We start from the raw sequence: 15,995 nt of genomic DNA on the forward strand, positions 1-15,995 counted from the left end.
AGAACAGCATGAATTGTGTGTGACAGGTTTGTCATATGATGGCTACTATTTACCTTCAATTGTTGCAGAAGATCACTTTGGTTTTTCAGCACAGCCCTCACAATGGCTCAGGGGCTGCTTTCTAACTTGCCAATATGGTGGAGCAGATAGGCACCAGCACTCTGCAAGCCCATACAGGAAATAAAAATGGTTCAGAAGATAATTTAATAGAAATGTGGTTTGATTCTCAGGAACAGTAAATACTGAACATGGTTAATTTCCTCTAAAAACAGACTGGATAATCATGCTTTATATACAGTATGTACCCGAAAACCGCTGTGGTGTGCTACATATGAAGGGCACTCGTTGGCACGGGTTTTCATCTCTTGACTCAGCTGATTATTTTTTATGATGGAGTATGAGTGATGAAAGTACATCTCAAGTGAGGGTGGAGCGACAGCTCGGCTGCCTTTTGGACAAATCACTTGGGTGGTGCATCTAAACATTTTGTAAAGCTGTCACACAGGAAACAGGTTACAATTATTCTGTAAAGAGAATAGGTTTTAACTTAGCAAAGAATTACCCGAGATCATTTAGTGAGGAAAAACAAAGCTTCACAAAAGGAAAACAAACATACAATGGTACATCCATCCATCCATTTTCCAACCCGTTGAATCCGAACACAGGGTCACGGGGGTCTGCTGGAGCCAATCCCAGCCAACACAGGGCACAAGGCAGGAAACAATCCTGGGCAGGGTGCCAACCCACCGCAGTACAATGGTACAGTAGGTCCTTAAATAAGGTGTGACTAAAACGTTTTCAGCACAAACCTAAATGAGATGTTCCACGTTAGCCTAAAATGAGCTTCTCTGCAACAAAATACAGTGGATTCACAGAGTATTCAGACCCCTTCCCTTTCAGTACATTTTATTGAGTGGTAGGTTTCATCCTAAATGGATACATTTGCCTTTTTGTCATTCATTCTACACTAAAGAATCCATAATGACAAAGTGAAAAGATGTTTTCGGAAAGGTCTGCAATGTTTTTAAAAACTGGAATCCCAATCAGCCAGGATTAGTCAGTGAGGCCCCCCAACCAACCCCCCCGCCCCGCCCCCGTGACTGTTGGAGTGGGGTTAGCAGTGAAAACGGGTCACTTTTGAGTGGCAAACCCAAATCGGATGGACATGTCTCCACCAGGTACCATCATAATCCACCTCTGCACCTCACCAGACCCACGACACCAACATAACGCTGTCGGAACACAACGGGGATGAAGTCACAGACGAGACTATCGAGCTGAAGTCTCTGATATTCAAACTTGGGGTGGATATAAAAGGTATCGTACATTTTGTCAGTCTGGTCATTGGATCCTACGTAGTTTCCAGGATATGATGCACGTACCATGTGACCATCAAGTGTCATCAATGCAGCCATGACAGAAGTGCCCTAACACTGAAATGATCTTGTGCTTGTCTAAAACTGAAACAAAAGGAAACATCAGGGTTTAATTGGGGATCAAACTTAGACTACGATTTTTGATTTACAGTCAGTTTAGGTTACTTTGGTTCTGATAGCAATGAACTCCTAGCAGTAGAAAGGAGTAGTGATCAGGAGACAAGCCATTAACCAAAAAACAAAGTGAGGATCGTAACCAGGAAGTCAGAGAATGTGTTCTCGAAGCCAAACGTCAAAGCCAAGAAACACTGCCTAAAGTTCTATTCCTGGAACGTTTTTGACACAAAGGTTTTTTGAAAATATATACGCACTCTCAGACAGAAGCGAGACGTCAGCTGTGAGCTTTTATCACATTGCACCTAAAACGTCAAATGCTGTACATACCCAGTTCGTCACCTTGGTAAAACTAAGACAGAGGCAGAAGCAACGCAAACATATTTTAACATCGCTAACTACTCTTCCAAAATGAAAACAAAATTTGGATTCTCCATGTTTGATAAATCAGAAGAATTAACATAAAGGTAAACGCAGGAAAAAAAATCAAGTAAAATGACTTCATAACAACATCTTCCTCGTGATCTCTTTGTTTTGACCTTTAGCCAAGTCTCTGACTTCTTTCTGATTACGCTTAGTACTATGACATGTCGCTGTCATTATTACTATTTCTTCAAGTCTGTTAGAGTCGCGTATCATTCTAAATGAACTGTTAGAAATGCTAAGAACACCATGAGCAGAAAACGCCTGCTACAAGATGGCAATTGGCGCAGGTTACCAAGGAATAGGATGAGATTAAATGAAGCAAACAAGGCCGTAGTTAAGGGACAAGAAGCGCCCGAAGAGGGTACTCAACGGTACTTCACTGTTCTGTCCCTGGGAGTACCGGCAGTTAACGTATGTGTACTTGACCCCGCTACTAATGAGTATCTGTCCTGTTATGAAGCACTTTCACACTTCCAAGAAAGACCTATCCTGCCTCCAAAAAAATGTTGTATCAGCATTGTGGGTACAACATTATATATGTATGGGGTGGATGATGAAGCCAAAGCAAAAGGAGGTGTCATCAGTTCTTTCTTTCCACTTCAGCTACTGGGGACAGGTAAATGGTTTGTTATGCAGGAAAAACAAAGAATGCTAAAAGACCAAAACATGAATGATAAGCAGAAAGGTTAAAAGGAATAAAGATCTTTTAAGCTGAAGAGGTCCTAATATGAGAGTAAATCAATACGTGAAGGCAATTTGAATATTAATTGGTAACTACAATGGATAGAAGCTGACATAATACAACACGTTCACAATGGCTTATGGGTAGTTTGAATACGCACAGCACAGCGCTCTGTCGTTAGTCAAGTTGAATCCAACGTCAAATGAACATGGACACTCCACTGTGGGACTGCACCATTGTTGAATGAGTGAGATTTATTTGGGCACAGGAAGTGAAACCTGACGAAATTCACTGAAGGATGTTGGCTCTGCACACTCAACAAAAAGTTTCAGTGGGTAGAAAGGTTTAAAGCGGAAAGAAGAAGTATAACTGATGAAGCTTGATTTGGTCGACCATCAACATTGTACACGCAAGCCCACATCGACATGGCCTTCATCAGAGAGGATCGATGGATTATGTTGTTCACTGTTGCTGCACATTTGGATATCAGCTATGGATCTGCACATGCCATAGTGCATGATGAGCTGGGGTACCGTAAAGTTTGCATAAGGAGGGTACCCAAACAACTTACTCATCTGCACAGGCTTATTATCCTTTGATGAATTTCAGAAGGTGGCACTCCCTCTGCCCATTTAAATCTCACTACAGCACGTTGTTAAGCCATGCTGCAATCCCACAGTACAGCATCCATGTTCATCTGACCTTGGCTTCAACTCGACTAATGGCAGAGTGTTGTGCTGCGCCTTGTGTGTTCAAACTACCCATAAGCCACCTCAAACTGCGTCAGCCTGTATCAGTTACAGCTGCAGCGTAATTTTCAAATTGCCTTTACTTTTTGATTTACCCCTCACATTAGCCAAAATTTCCTTTCCGTAAATTCAATAATTTTGTGAGGAATCTGTTTGATTTTAGAAAAGGTTCCAACACTAGTTCACTGACAAGAGCTTGGTGCCATCTTAAGGAATGGTAGTTCGAAGCTCCCATGGCATCAACCCTGATCAAATGTGCGACTCTAACAAGGCAATATAACAACTTTAGGAAAGCCAAAATGCAAATCTTCAACAAGAATGTACTCTTGAGATGGACCTCGCATTTGATGGGTGAGGTGGGGTGGGGCAGGGGTCAGTAGATGAGTTATCCCATGGCATGTTTGTATTTTCCTGGTCTTGGAATTAAAGTTTCAAGTATTTATTACAACAGAAGACACTGCTTCTTCCTCAGAGGTGAAGGTCTAATTATGACAGCTGAAATGTACAACATATGCAGAGGAATGAAACTGACTATGCCTCAGAGAGAAAAATAGGAGCCAGTAGGCCACAAGGAGTATTTACAAAAGAGCTTGAGGGAGAGAGGCGGACATGCAGGCATGACACATATGAGCCTCAGCCCACAGCCCAAACATTTCAATTGTAATCCCACAAGTCACTTGGCCTGAAAAACCTGCTGCATGTGATCCTACCTGTTCGAGCACTGGATGGGAAACTGAAGGGCGTTTTGTGTAAAACAATAATAACAAAAAGAATTTTAAGAGCATAAATGTATAGCAAAGTGACTGCCGTTAAGGTGAAAAACTCCTTCTTCAGGTTAAAGGCGTGTCACTCATGCAGCCTTCAAGTTTCATGCACTACTAGTGCCACCTGGTGATTGTACACTAAACACGCAATATTGGTTGCTTCTGCCTGGTGCTTCTGTACGCCTTGTCCTTGTGTACTGTCAGTCTGTCCGAACCATTTTGGTGAAAAGTGTACTCACCATTAACACTAGAATTACTGAAGCCTACAAAAAAACTTGTAATCCCGGCCCATTTGTAATCCCTTCGCACCTCTCCATTAGCGTCTTTTGTGTTGTAAATGTGCCGATCAGCACAAGCAGCCTGCATTCCTATCTACCGCCTTGATGGAGCTCAGCTCGGGCAAAAAGTTCTACCAGCTCAAGCCAAGGCTCCTTATCTGCGTGTGAGGTTCCTGGAGATTTATTGGGTAAATAATACAGTATATCGTTATTTGGAACACATGCATTTCATATGTATTCCGTGTCTACAAAGATCTGAGTAAATGTAGGATGAAAGGAAATGCAAGGCAAGAAATACTGAACACATTACCGTATATACTTGCGGATAAGCTGGGACTTGATTTTACCGTATAATATCTGGTATTTTATAATGTCGGTCGTTTAAGTCGAATGTGGAAAACTCATGCTATTGGTCCAAGAGATTATGATATGCTAACGCCCACCTGAGAGAGTAACCACGGAGCACACTGTCTTTTTTTTTCTATGTGGGTGCAGCAATGCGCTGTATCAGCGGGTGTTCCTAACATCTCTCTCTTTATTGTGTCTACGTGACCACACGGTAATACCTAAACTGTTCCGAAGCAACGTTTGCACTGATTTGTGTTTTTTGTATCTCACACCCTCATACACCTTTATCATAAGAGCATCCCTTATCTACGATGGAGCGTTCGATCAGAAGAAAATATGAAGCTGGTTTTAAAGTAAACGTCATTGAAGTAGCAAAAGAAATTGGTAACTGCGCTGCTGCAACAAAATTCGATTCGTCTGAGAAATTGATGTGAGATGTAAAAAAAAAAATTAAGTGTTGCATTTTAGAACAGGCGTATAAGTCGGGGTCTGATTTTATGATCGATTTTTCAGGTTTTCGGGATACGTGACGCATGCTGCAGTGGACGCTACTGGTACGCAAGCGTTGTACTGTTTATACTTGCACGCGTAATTTACTTAAATCAGGAGGAATCCACCAGGTGGCAGTGCGAGATATCATCACAGTGAGAACAGGTTCGCCTTCGCTATGTTGTGAATTGACTGGAACACCCATTAAATTCCAATGACACCTTACCGCAATATCTCTGAAAAGGATGTTTAATGATTAAATCAATCAATCCAGGGATGGGTCCATTCCAGCAAGCATTGGGCACAAGATAGAAACAATCCCTGGACGGGCATCAGCTCATCGCAAGGTGAATACAAGCACACACATACACTAGTGTCATATTAGTTTCACCAAATCTCAACTTCTTTGGAAGGAAACCGGAGCCCACTGTGGAAACCAAGAAGGAAAACATGGAAACTCCAGGCAGAGAATACCAGCGACGTGACTCCCTGCGAGACAGCAGTGCTACCGCTCTGCCACCGTGTCACCCCCATGTGTGTAATTATTAACAGTGTTCATTATTTAAACGAAATTAATGATTTATCTGTAAAATGTAACATACATACTTTAATGCATTTCATCATGAAAGTGATATCAAGTATAAATCTTAGGATTTTAAATGTGCAAAGAGTTAGAATATCATACATTTAATGTGTTCTGTGTGGTGATCTATTGCTGTCAGGTCAGGAGGAAGCCCCAGAAAAAAAAGACAGCACAGAAGACGCTATGTGAGACTTTTAAAATGTATCGTGTCATTACGGTCAGGAATATGCGATGTTTGAATATAAAAGCATCACAAATGTATCTGTATGTCGGCATTTTGCTTCACCACATCGAACCATTCATCAAACATCGAAGCGCGCACACCGATCTCATAGGATCCGCAAAGCGGCTTTCTGTCACATGTAGATAGTAAACAGAGACTCTGACGTCACATTCCAACTTTTAGCACACTGCGCTCCCCAACTTTTTGCTGGTACTGCAACTCGCGCACGTGTCGCATTAATTTCTGAGGACCTGCTCAGAGGACACATCAAATGAATGCTGGGAATGCATAGCAGCCATGATGCGGGCGCGTACGCGTTCTGAGCGTGAAGTATAAATGAGCCCTTAATGTTCTTTTGCTTAAACTGTGAAGGCTCAGCTCTTTTAATGTTTCCTCATAACTCATCCCCTGTAGCCCCTGAATCAGCCTAGTTGCTCTTCTCTGGACATTTTCTAGTGCTGCTATGTCCTTTTTGTAGCCTGGAGACCAAAACTACACACAGGACTCCAGATGAGACCTCACCAGTGTGTTATAAACCTTGAGCAGAACCTCCTTGGACTTGTACTTCACACATCAAGGCGCTATATAACATGACATTCTGTTTGCCTTCTTAATGGCTTCTGCACACTGTCGGGAAGTCGTTAGCTTAGAGTCCACTATGACTCCTAAATCCTTCTCATAAGGTGTGCTCTCAATTTTCCGACCTCCCATTGTGTATTCAAACCTCACATTTTTACTTCTTTACATTTACTGACATTAAATTTCATCTGCCACAAATCAGCCGAAGCCTGTATGCTGTCCAAGTCCTTCTGTAATGATATAACGGATTCCAAATGATCTGCTAATCCAACCAGCTTGGTATCATCTGCAAACTTATCCAGCTTGTTACTTATATTTCTATCTAAATCATTTATATGTATTAAAAATAGCAGCGGCCCTAACACTGACCCCTGTGGAACACCACACCAATTCCAAAACCACCAATTCTTGATCAGCTCGATCTATGCATTTCTTACCAGATGCCATTATTACAAAAATGCTCCTACACCATTGCCTGAGTAATTCTCGAGTCTAACGCTTGCACGAAATGCGTCTATAGTGACACTCGGGTGAAACCCTCCGACATTAAACTGAAAGGATTTGTGCCCACTACAGAGCAATAACACCTGCTTGTTTTCCAGTATAATAACATTACTGTATATAATTTCACCATTAGTTGATTACCCTCATTGCTCTGAATGCCAGGCCAGACCAGTCAGCAGGTCACTGGGAAAGCTCCCACTTATTGTAAACGTCAGTCCAGCTCTGACTATGGTCTTAGATGAGATCCCACTTTGGCTGGTTCAAAACTTTCTCCTCGTGCCCAACGCACTCCTCCTGCCTGATGGGAATTGCAGTCCCCATGCTGACGCTGCTTTTTGAGTTCCCCTATCCCATTGTAACCCTGATACGCCATTTAGCTTATATTTAAGATGGACCAAAACTTGGTGAAAATCAGTTTAGCCATTTTTTAGAGGGAGTAGCAAGCAAACAGACACCCAAATGGCTTATAATTTTATTTTTATTGATAGTATTAATTAAAAATTAATAATTATTTCTGAGGATTGGGGAGGATGAACCTATCTCAGCAGCATCAGATGGAAAGCAGCAAACGACCCTAAATACTGGCACCAGTCATTTACAACGGATAATCACGCACTCACCCACACCAGCAAATAACACACTTGTCATAGGGATTAGGGACAAGGGACAGGGGACGGAGGTGGGGGAATGCTCTTAAACATTAATCTGTCAATTCATTATTTCTTTTTTTTTTGTGTTTGCACAGCCCCTTTCACTGTCAACACCATCTCCCTCAATGTATGCCTCACAAAAGGCACTGTTACAGTGATGACATGTGAAAGGTGTCATATTGCACAGCTTGCTGTGTTTGTGGTATCTGCTAATACTAAGTAAGAATTCGCTCACAAGTCTCCGCCCTTTGCCACTGAGAGAAGTGTGAAATCACATCCTGGAAGGGAAACCCCAGCACCACCCATAAGGGACCAAAGTGACCAGACAGGAGTCAAACAATGTTTTACATGACAATAGCATCAATAATAATGCGGGTAGTTATGGAGATGCAGTGGTGGTTGCTGCGGCCTCGCAACTCCAGCCATTTTGTAGACTCTGCAGGTCCTCCTTGTGTCTGCTTTTATTTTAATTGCTTTTCCGCCCTTATTCCAAAGATATCTAAGTTAAGGGAATTAACATGGTATGAGTGAGTGTGCTAGTGATAGACTGGCACCTCATCCAGGGTTAGCTCCTGCCTGTTGCTCATTGTTGCAGAGATAGATTACTATCACTTAAGGATGCTGTGGCCTATTATATCTATTATCATTATAACTATAAAAATCGATCTGTTATTATTATTTTAATAATATAAAAAAATCAAAACACCCAAGCTCTATCTGCCAACCTTGTGAACAGAAGAAGCAGCGAACCTGCATTACTAGACCCCATCCTCCTGACCATCCATTGCTCTCTTCGCTGTCAAAGGTGGTGGCTCAGAATGCACAGGCAAAAAGCAGCTAAAAGGCTTCTGTCAAACACTCAGCAGATTTCACATTTTCACCACCGAAAGAGAGAAAAAGAGTTTAAAAAAGGAAGTGTGCAACTCACTGCTTACTGCCAGTCCAGCTTGGTAGGAAAACAGCCTTAGAAGAAACTTGTGTTCATTTCAGTCCTGCAGTCTTGGTGGGGTGGGGGGGTGTATTTATGTGGGTGGGTGTGTGTGTTTGTGTGTGGATGAGGGGGTGACTTGCACTCCTCTTCAAACGTCAGCACCTCACACACTAAAGGGAGGAGCTGGAGGGGCTGCCAAGCTCAGAAACAGCCTGATCTCTTCTGGAAGCCGCACCCATCCCTCTGAAGCTCAGGCTTCAACTTCCGGAGTACTAGAGTCTGATTTCCTCTGAACGTCTGAGCTGGTAAAAGCCACAGTATGGAGCCCGTAATTAAAGTGACAAAGGCCGCTTGAGTGATTGGAGGGCAGCGCAGCACATGTGTCGACGGAGTGAAGTAATTGTTGAAAGAAAGCATGGCTTGTAGAAAGAAGCTCTGCGTATTTGTCTGTCCCAGACGCGTCCATGCTTATGTGTGTGTGTATCTGACATCCAATATTTATATCCCTTACTTCGCAACGACCTTCAATATATTCAATAAAAACCTCTTTAAGGAAATCAATTATTTACATTTACTATTTAAGCCCCTTCCTGGAAAACAGAGGGACAATTGCTTGGCCTATAAGCGTACATTCAGAAAAAGTACTGAAGCTTCATCTTCTATTTCAGACAATCTGTCGATCCTATGAAATGGGCTAACTTTAGTTCAGGGTCATGAGAGCCAGAGCTTAACCTGGTAGTACTGGATATAAGGAAGGACTAGGTATCAATAAAGGGACAATTTAGAGTCTCCCACTAATCCTAACATGCACCTCTCACCATCACAGACTTGGATTCAAATCCCTATCCGGGTGAAGTTTGCTCATCATCCTCATGTTGTGCTGGCTTTTTCTCCAAGAACTCCTATTTGCTCCTACATGCCAAAGATATGCAGGTTAAGCCCTATTTAAACTTACTGCATGAAGCTTGTGTGCAGACCATGATGCAAAGTGTTGTGGACACCAGGGAGCACTCCAGCACCTCAAACCCGACACAACAGACACAGGGAACAAATGAAAAGCACAAAGAGCCTTTTATTGTGTGGGAAACTCTTCAAACCAGCGTTTCCCACCACCACTGCCACAAGCACAAGAACGATACAGCACACAATGACTCTTCTTTCTGTCTCTCTCTTGGTCACTGCATCCTCCTAGCAAGCTTTGTGCACCTTCCACCCGACTCTGGCTCCTCTCTGTGAGGCAGACAACTCATTTTATGCTGGCCAACCCGGAAGTGTTTCTGCTCTTCTGCCCACATAGTCTGTATGCACTTCCAGGTGAGGCGGGAACCCCATGCAATAGGGCTCCTCAGTCCTTGCAGCACCCCCGTGACGGTACCCATGGCACCCAAAAGGGCTGAGTAAAGAACTCCATGTTCCATGATGCTCTGTGGGAATCCCGGCACTGCTGCAATCCGGCAATGTATTGTTATGTTACAAAAGAGGAGCTGAGTTGTGTACAGGATTGTTCAGCGAATGATGGCTACACTCGATAAGAGCTGCACCTGATATTACCAGTTTCAAGAGGAAAGAAAACAGTGCATGAAGCTTGTGTGCTGACCAGGACGCAAAGTGTTGTGGTCACCAGGGAGCACTACAGCACCTCAAACCCATCACAACAGACACAGGGAACAAGTGAAAAGCACAAAGAGCCTTTTATTGTGTGGGAAACTCTTCAAACCAGCGTTTCCCACCATCGCACCCACAAGTACAAGAACGATACAGCACACAATGACTCTTCTTTCTGACTCTCTCTTGGTCACTGCCTCCTCCTAGCAAGCTTGGATATTACCAGCCTCAAGAGGAAAGAATACAGGGACGATTTCTTGGCCTACAGTGTCCATTTAGTGAAAGAACTGAATCCTGATCTTTTATTTCATCCATCTCTTCCACCCATTATGAAACTGGTTTAATCCAGTTCAGGGTGAAGAGAGCCAGAGTAATCTGGTAGCACTTGGCCTAAGGAAGGGACTATTTTGGAACTGGGTGCCAGTCCATCAAAGGGTTCACTTACTTAAATTTAGAGTCTGTAACTAATCTAAGGTGCACCTCTCAGCATCACGGACTCGAATTCAGATCCCTGTCTGTATAGAGTTTGCTCATTCTCCTTGTGTTTTTCTGTTTTTTTTTTTCTCCAGGTACACCAGTTTCCTCCCATATCCCAAAGACGTGCAGCTTAAGCTCCATTTTTACTTACCACATTAAGCTTGTGTGCAGACCATGATGCAAAGTGTACACCATCAGTGACCAAAATGTTTTAAGCATCGATATTCTCCTAGTCTATAAGTGTTCGGTCAATGGCACATACCTAACAGTATCACAGTAGTGAATCATTACATGATTGCTCAGGGAAAGATGGCTACACTCGACGACACTCTGCTGATGGCAGAAGACTTGCGCCTGTTATGACAGACTTTAAGAGGAAAAAAGCAGGGACACTTTCTTGGCCTACATTGCCCAGTCAGGGAATGTACTGAGTCCTGATCTTTTATTTCATCCAATCCACCCATCTATCATGAAACTGGCTTAATCTAATTCAGGGTCAAGAGAGCCAGTGCCTACCCTGGCAGCGATGGCCATAAGGAAGGGACCATTTCATAACTGGGTGCCAGACCCTCAAAGGGTTCCCTTACTCTAACAGGGACTACTAATCTAACGCGCACCTCTCAGCATCCCTGTCTGTGTAGAGTTTGTTATTTTCCCTCAGCATTTTTGTTTGGCTTTTTCTCCAGGTACACCAGTTTACTCCCATTTCCCAAAGACATGCAAGGTTAAGCCTCATTTATACTTACTTGCGTTAAGCTTGCACGCAAACCATGATGCAAAAGAGTCCATTCAACTGAAGCATCGATATTCTTCTAGTCTGTAGGGGCTTGGTCAACATTATATACCTAACAATGTCACAGTAGAGGAACTGAATTGTCTACATGATTGTTCAGTGAATGACAGCTACACTCAACGAGTTTAGTTACAGGGCCCCTAAACTGTGGAATGGTCTGCCTGCTACTATAAGAGATGCCCCTTCGGTCTCAGCTTTCAAATCCCCTACTTCAGTTTAGCACACCCTGACTAGAGCTGCTGATTAACTGTACAGACTGCATCTCTGTTGTTAGTCATTAGCACTAAAATATAAGTAACATGATAGTTATAATTTGTTACTAACCCTCACCTATTCTGTTTCTCTTCTCGGTACTCAAATGTGGTGCCACGGCCCACCTGTCAAGTTGTTTTGCCTGCCTAAGGTAAAGTCATCCCTGATGGAGGATCGCAGGAATCATCAGGTAGAGGGGTCCTTTCATCGGATTAGCGCTGTTTCAGCTGTGGAATGGCCAAATGGGGGAGGCAGCTTGATGAATGAGGTCTCCAGGACTCTAAACAAATCCAAATCATATTATGGGATATCATCTACTGTTAAATTCTGCTCTGTACTTCTAAAATTTTTATTTTTATACTGTATTGAGGATTTGTTCTGTTCTGTGTATTGTATTGTATTGCATTGACCCCCTTCTTTTTGACACCCACTGCACGCCCACCCTACCTGGAAAGGGGTCTCTCTATAAACTGTCTTTCCCAAGGTTTCTTCCATTTTTTCCGACAAGGTTTTTTTTTTGGGAATTTTTTCTTGTCTTCTTAGAGAGTCAAGGCTGGGGGGCTGTCAAGAGGCAGGGCCTGTTAAAGCCCATTGCGGCACTTCTTGTATGATTTTGGGCTATACAAAAATAAAGTGTATTGTATTGTATTGTATAACGAGACTCTGCTGATGGAAGAAGTGCCGGGCCTGCTATTGCTGGCGTATATATATATACATACTCCATATATAAAAAATCCCAAGCCTAAAAGTGCAATGGTGACATTTTTATATCACGTTTTCTGTCACGCTTTAAATCAGGCTTATTTTAAAACCTACATGTATATGTTTGGTATCATTCTTTTCAGGATTTATCGAACTTTAATGTGATGTTATTAGATTTTCAGATTACTCCGTTTTTAAATTATAAACTAAAAAATATCAAGAACTCACGTCCCGCGAGACGAGACGAGAAGTATTTTGTGCCAAAAGATTTAACAACACCTGGGGCCGGAAATAAAAGACAAAGAGTAGGACAGCTGATGTACAGGCTTTTAAATGTTCAAAGCACCACGCGAGATGCCGATCACATGGCACGGCAGAAGCAGCAGCAAGCCAGTGGCTGATCAAGAAAAGAGGAGGTAAAAAAAAAAAAAACCTGTATTTGTTTCCCATTGTATCACCGTTTAAGAGGGGGTTTTGGAGGAGTGATTGCGTCTCCTTGGGGTGTGTTCAGCCCCCCTCTTCACAACACTAGCATCAGAGACGCAAAGTGGCTGGCAAACAAAGTGAGCAGGAGGGTTGGCGTGTGAAGCGAGAAGGGTTGAACCCCCTAGTAAATATATATATGTACATACATCTATATATATTTTATATATTGTGGTGGATTGCCGGCTTCTTACTCCGGCCCTCACCCCCAGGCCGCCAGGAGGAGCTCTCCGGACAGCATAAACGTGCCCCGAGTTCCAGCAGGGCCTCATGGACTTTGTAGTTTCTACACACGGCCCTGCTGGATACCTTGGGGGCCACCAGGAGTCGCTGTAGGGGGGCTCGTGGGCTCTTATGTGCCCTATAACCCGGGAGTACATCATGGTCAAGTGACAGGAAGAAACGACGTGCTCCCGGGGTGAAGAAAAGGACTGTTTACCCTGACCCAGAAGGAATAAGGAACTGTGGACTGTTGGGCAGGAACACCTCCGGGTCAGGGTGTATAAAAGGAATATGGGAAAGCCCAGACACTGAGCTGAGCTGGGAGGTGGAGTGGAGGGTGCTTTGTGCACTGTACAAGAGTAAAATAAAGAGTAAAATAAAGAAGTCTTGTACTTTCACCTGGTGTCTGGAGTGGTACCTGAGGGTTCAAGAGGTGGACAAAGGCCTTAACTGCTACAATATATATATATAATATATATATATATATATATATAGAGAGAGAGAGAGAGAGAGAGAGAGAGAGAGAGAGAGAGATGAACTAACTGATATAACATTTTAAAGTAGTCTCCTAAATGAAAGGTGCTACATAGAATAACAACTGACCAGTGGAACATCTGAAGCATTTTCAAATAATTTTCTATGAAAAGCACTCCATAAAATAAGGACTGCACGTTGGCACCCTTTAAACATTTTGAGATAACCTTCTAAATGAAAGGTGCAATTAGAATACAAATTGGCAAGTGGAACATTTTAAAGGATTTTTATAGAATTGTATAAAATGAAATGTACTATATAAAATAAGGACTGACTGACAGCACATTTCAGATACTTAGAAATGATCTTCTAAATGAAAGGAACACTTGGAATAATTTTAAGTACTTTTATATAACTTAATGAATAAATAGCATCATATAAACTAAGGCCTGGGTGATGGCTCCATTTAAATATATAAAATTAACTCTATAATTGAAATAATGCATTGAAAATTTGAATCACGTTGAGATCATTTTCTAAATCAAAGGCACTATAAAATGAGGACCACCAGACGGCACATTTTAAACTGTACTCGGTACAACAGGTTTTTCATTAAAACACAGACCTAACGTGAATGCCAGCCTGCATATTTTTGAATGAGGGGTACAATATTAAATAAAACCTCAATAATCAGTAATTCTGTTTTTTTAAGACAAAGCTCTATATAAAAAAATGAGGCCTGAATGGTGAAACTGTGAAGATCGTTGAAATATTGCTTACCATGACAAGTGTTTCCCGGAAATTAAAAGGCGCTATATAAAATGAGGATGGACAGTTTCTAAGCCCTTCAAGACACTATGGTGCTGTATAATGACGAATGATAAAATGTTAAAAGTCCTTTCAGAGACTGCTTACTACAGCATTTGCGGTTGTATTAAATTCATATTTGATTGTTATGCTTTAACTAATATTAGACAGGGCTAGAAACTGGCAGACATTGTATTTTCTCTTCATCTGTGCTTGATATTGCACTTAACTGAATCCTGCATGATCGAATCCTTAAACTGCGGATGGCTCCGCACCAATTAATCTTCTATCCATCTGTTCATTTTCTGAATCTGCTTGTCAGATTTTATGTTGCGTGAAGTGGACAACTACCCCTGAAGCATCAGGTGCAAGAAAAAACAAACAGCCAAGGTCCACCACCGAGAGCACCAATTATCACATCCACACCCGGTCATCCAAATTGAATATTTTGTACTGTTTCTGTGACCACTGGACGTGAATTTGTTGTAGTGTTCACACATCCCTAACAGTAGGTGGCAGCAGAGGCAAAGAGGTCACAGCTATTATATAAAAGAAGCAACGCTGCCACCTGTTGGTGCTTTTCACTTCCTGCCTGACTTCTGTGGCTTTAAGTATGTGGATGCTGCATTTCTCTTAAGGGTCGGCTCCTATCTGAAATGTAGCCACAATGTAGTACCAAGTGGTCTTTTTGAATTTAACATTATGGTATGAAGCACAAAACATGCAAAGTATTAATAGAAAATGCACACTTTTGACATGTATTTGCTTAGCAGGTGCTTTTATCCAATTTGACTTACAAAAGAGGTCATCATAATTAAGTAAACCACAATCTGGGGGACTATTTGGGACCAAGTGTTACAGGACAAAGTTACAAAATACAAGTGAATTACAACTTCTAGGTTGCAAAAACTAAACATTAGTTAGGCAAAAATTCACCAGCAGCAGAGTCTTCAAACGCTCCTTAAACATATTGAGGGATTCAGAAGTTCAAACGGAGGTGGGCAGCTTGTTCCACCAGCTCAGGTCCACCACTGAGAGCACCAATTATCACACACACACCCGGTCATCCAAATTGAATACTTTGTGGTGTTTCTGTGACCACTGGACATGAATTTGTTGCAGTGTTCATACATCCCTAACAGTAGGTGGCAGCAGAGGCAAAGAGGTCACAGCTATTTTATAAAAGAAGCAACGCTGCCACCTGCTGGTGCTTTTCACTTCCTGCCTGACTTCTGTGGCTTTAGTATGTCGATGCTGCATCTCTCTTAAGGACAGGCGCCTATCTGAAGTGTAACCATGCCCACATTGTAGTACCAATCGGTCTTCCTCAATTTAACGATATGATATAAAGCACAAAACATGCAAAGTATTCATAGAAAATGCACACTTTTGACATTTATTTGCTTAGCAGGTGCTTTTATCCAAAATGACTTACAAAAGAGGTCAATATAATCAAATAAACCACAATCTGAGGGACTGTTTGG

The 15,995-nt window shown here is 42.2% G+C and overlaps 2 protein-coding genes across 8 annotated transcripts in view; one reads left to right on the forward strand and one right to left on the reverse strand.

Moving 5' to 3' along the window:
• Nucleotides 1–15,995, forward strand: part of LOC114654912 (baculoviral IAP repeat-containing protein 1-like) — an 828,238-nt gene that overhangs the window by 224,212 nt on the left and 588,031 nt on the right. The window lies entirely within an intron of this gene.
• LOC114654913 (calpastatin-like) overlaps nucleotides 1–15,995 on the reverse strand; it is a 202,279-nt gene that overhangs the window by 151,891 nt on the left and 34,393 nt on the right. Inside the window, exon 1 of one of the 7 annotated variants that reach the window (XM_051930036.1) lies at nucleotides 8,694–8,874. The exons of the other annotated variants lie outside the window; for them this stretch is intronic. The gene's annotated coding sequence lies outside the window, so the exon portion shown is untranslated. Of the gene's footprint in view, nucleotides 1–8,693; nucleotides 8,875–15,995 lie in introns of those variants that run through there. 7 annotated transcript variants of the gene reach the window in all.

Source organism: Erpetoichthys calabaricus, chromosome 7 (assembly GCF_900747795.2).
Source record: "Erpetoichthys calabaricus chromosome 7, fErpCal1.3, whole genome shotgun sequence".
Lineage (NCBI taxonomy): Eukaryota > Metazoa > Chordata > Cladistia > Polypteriformes > Polypteridae > Erpetoichthys > Erpetoichthys calabaricus.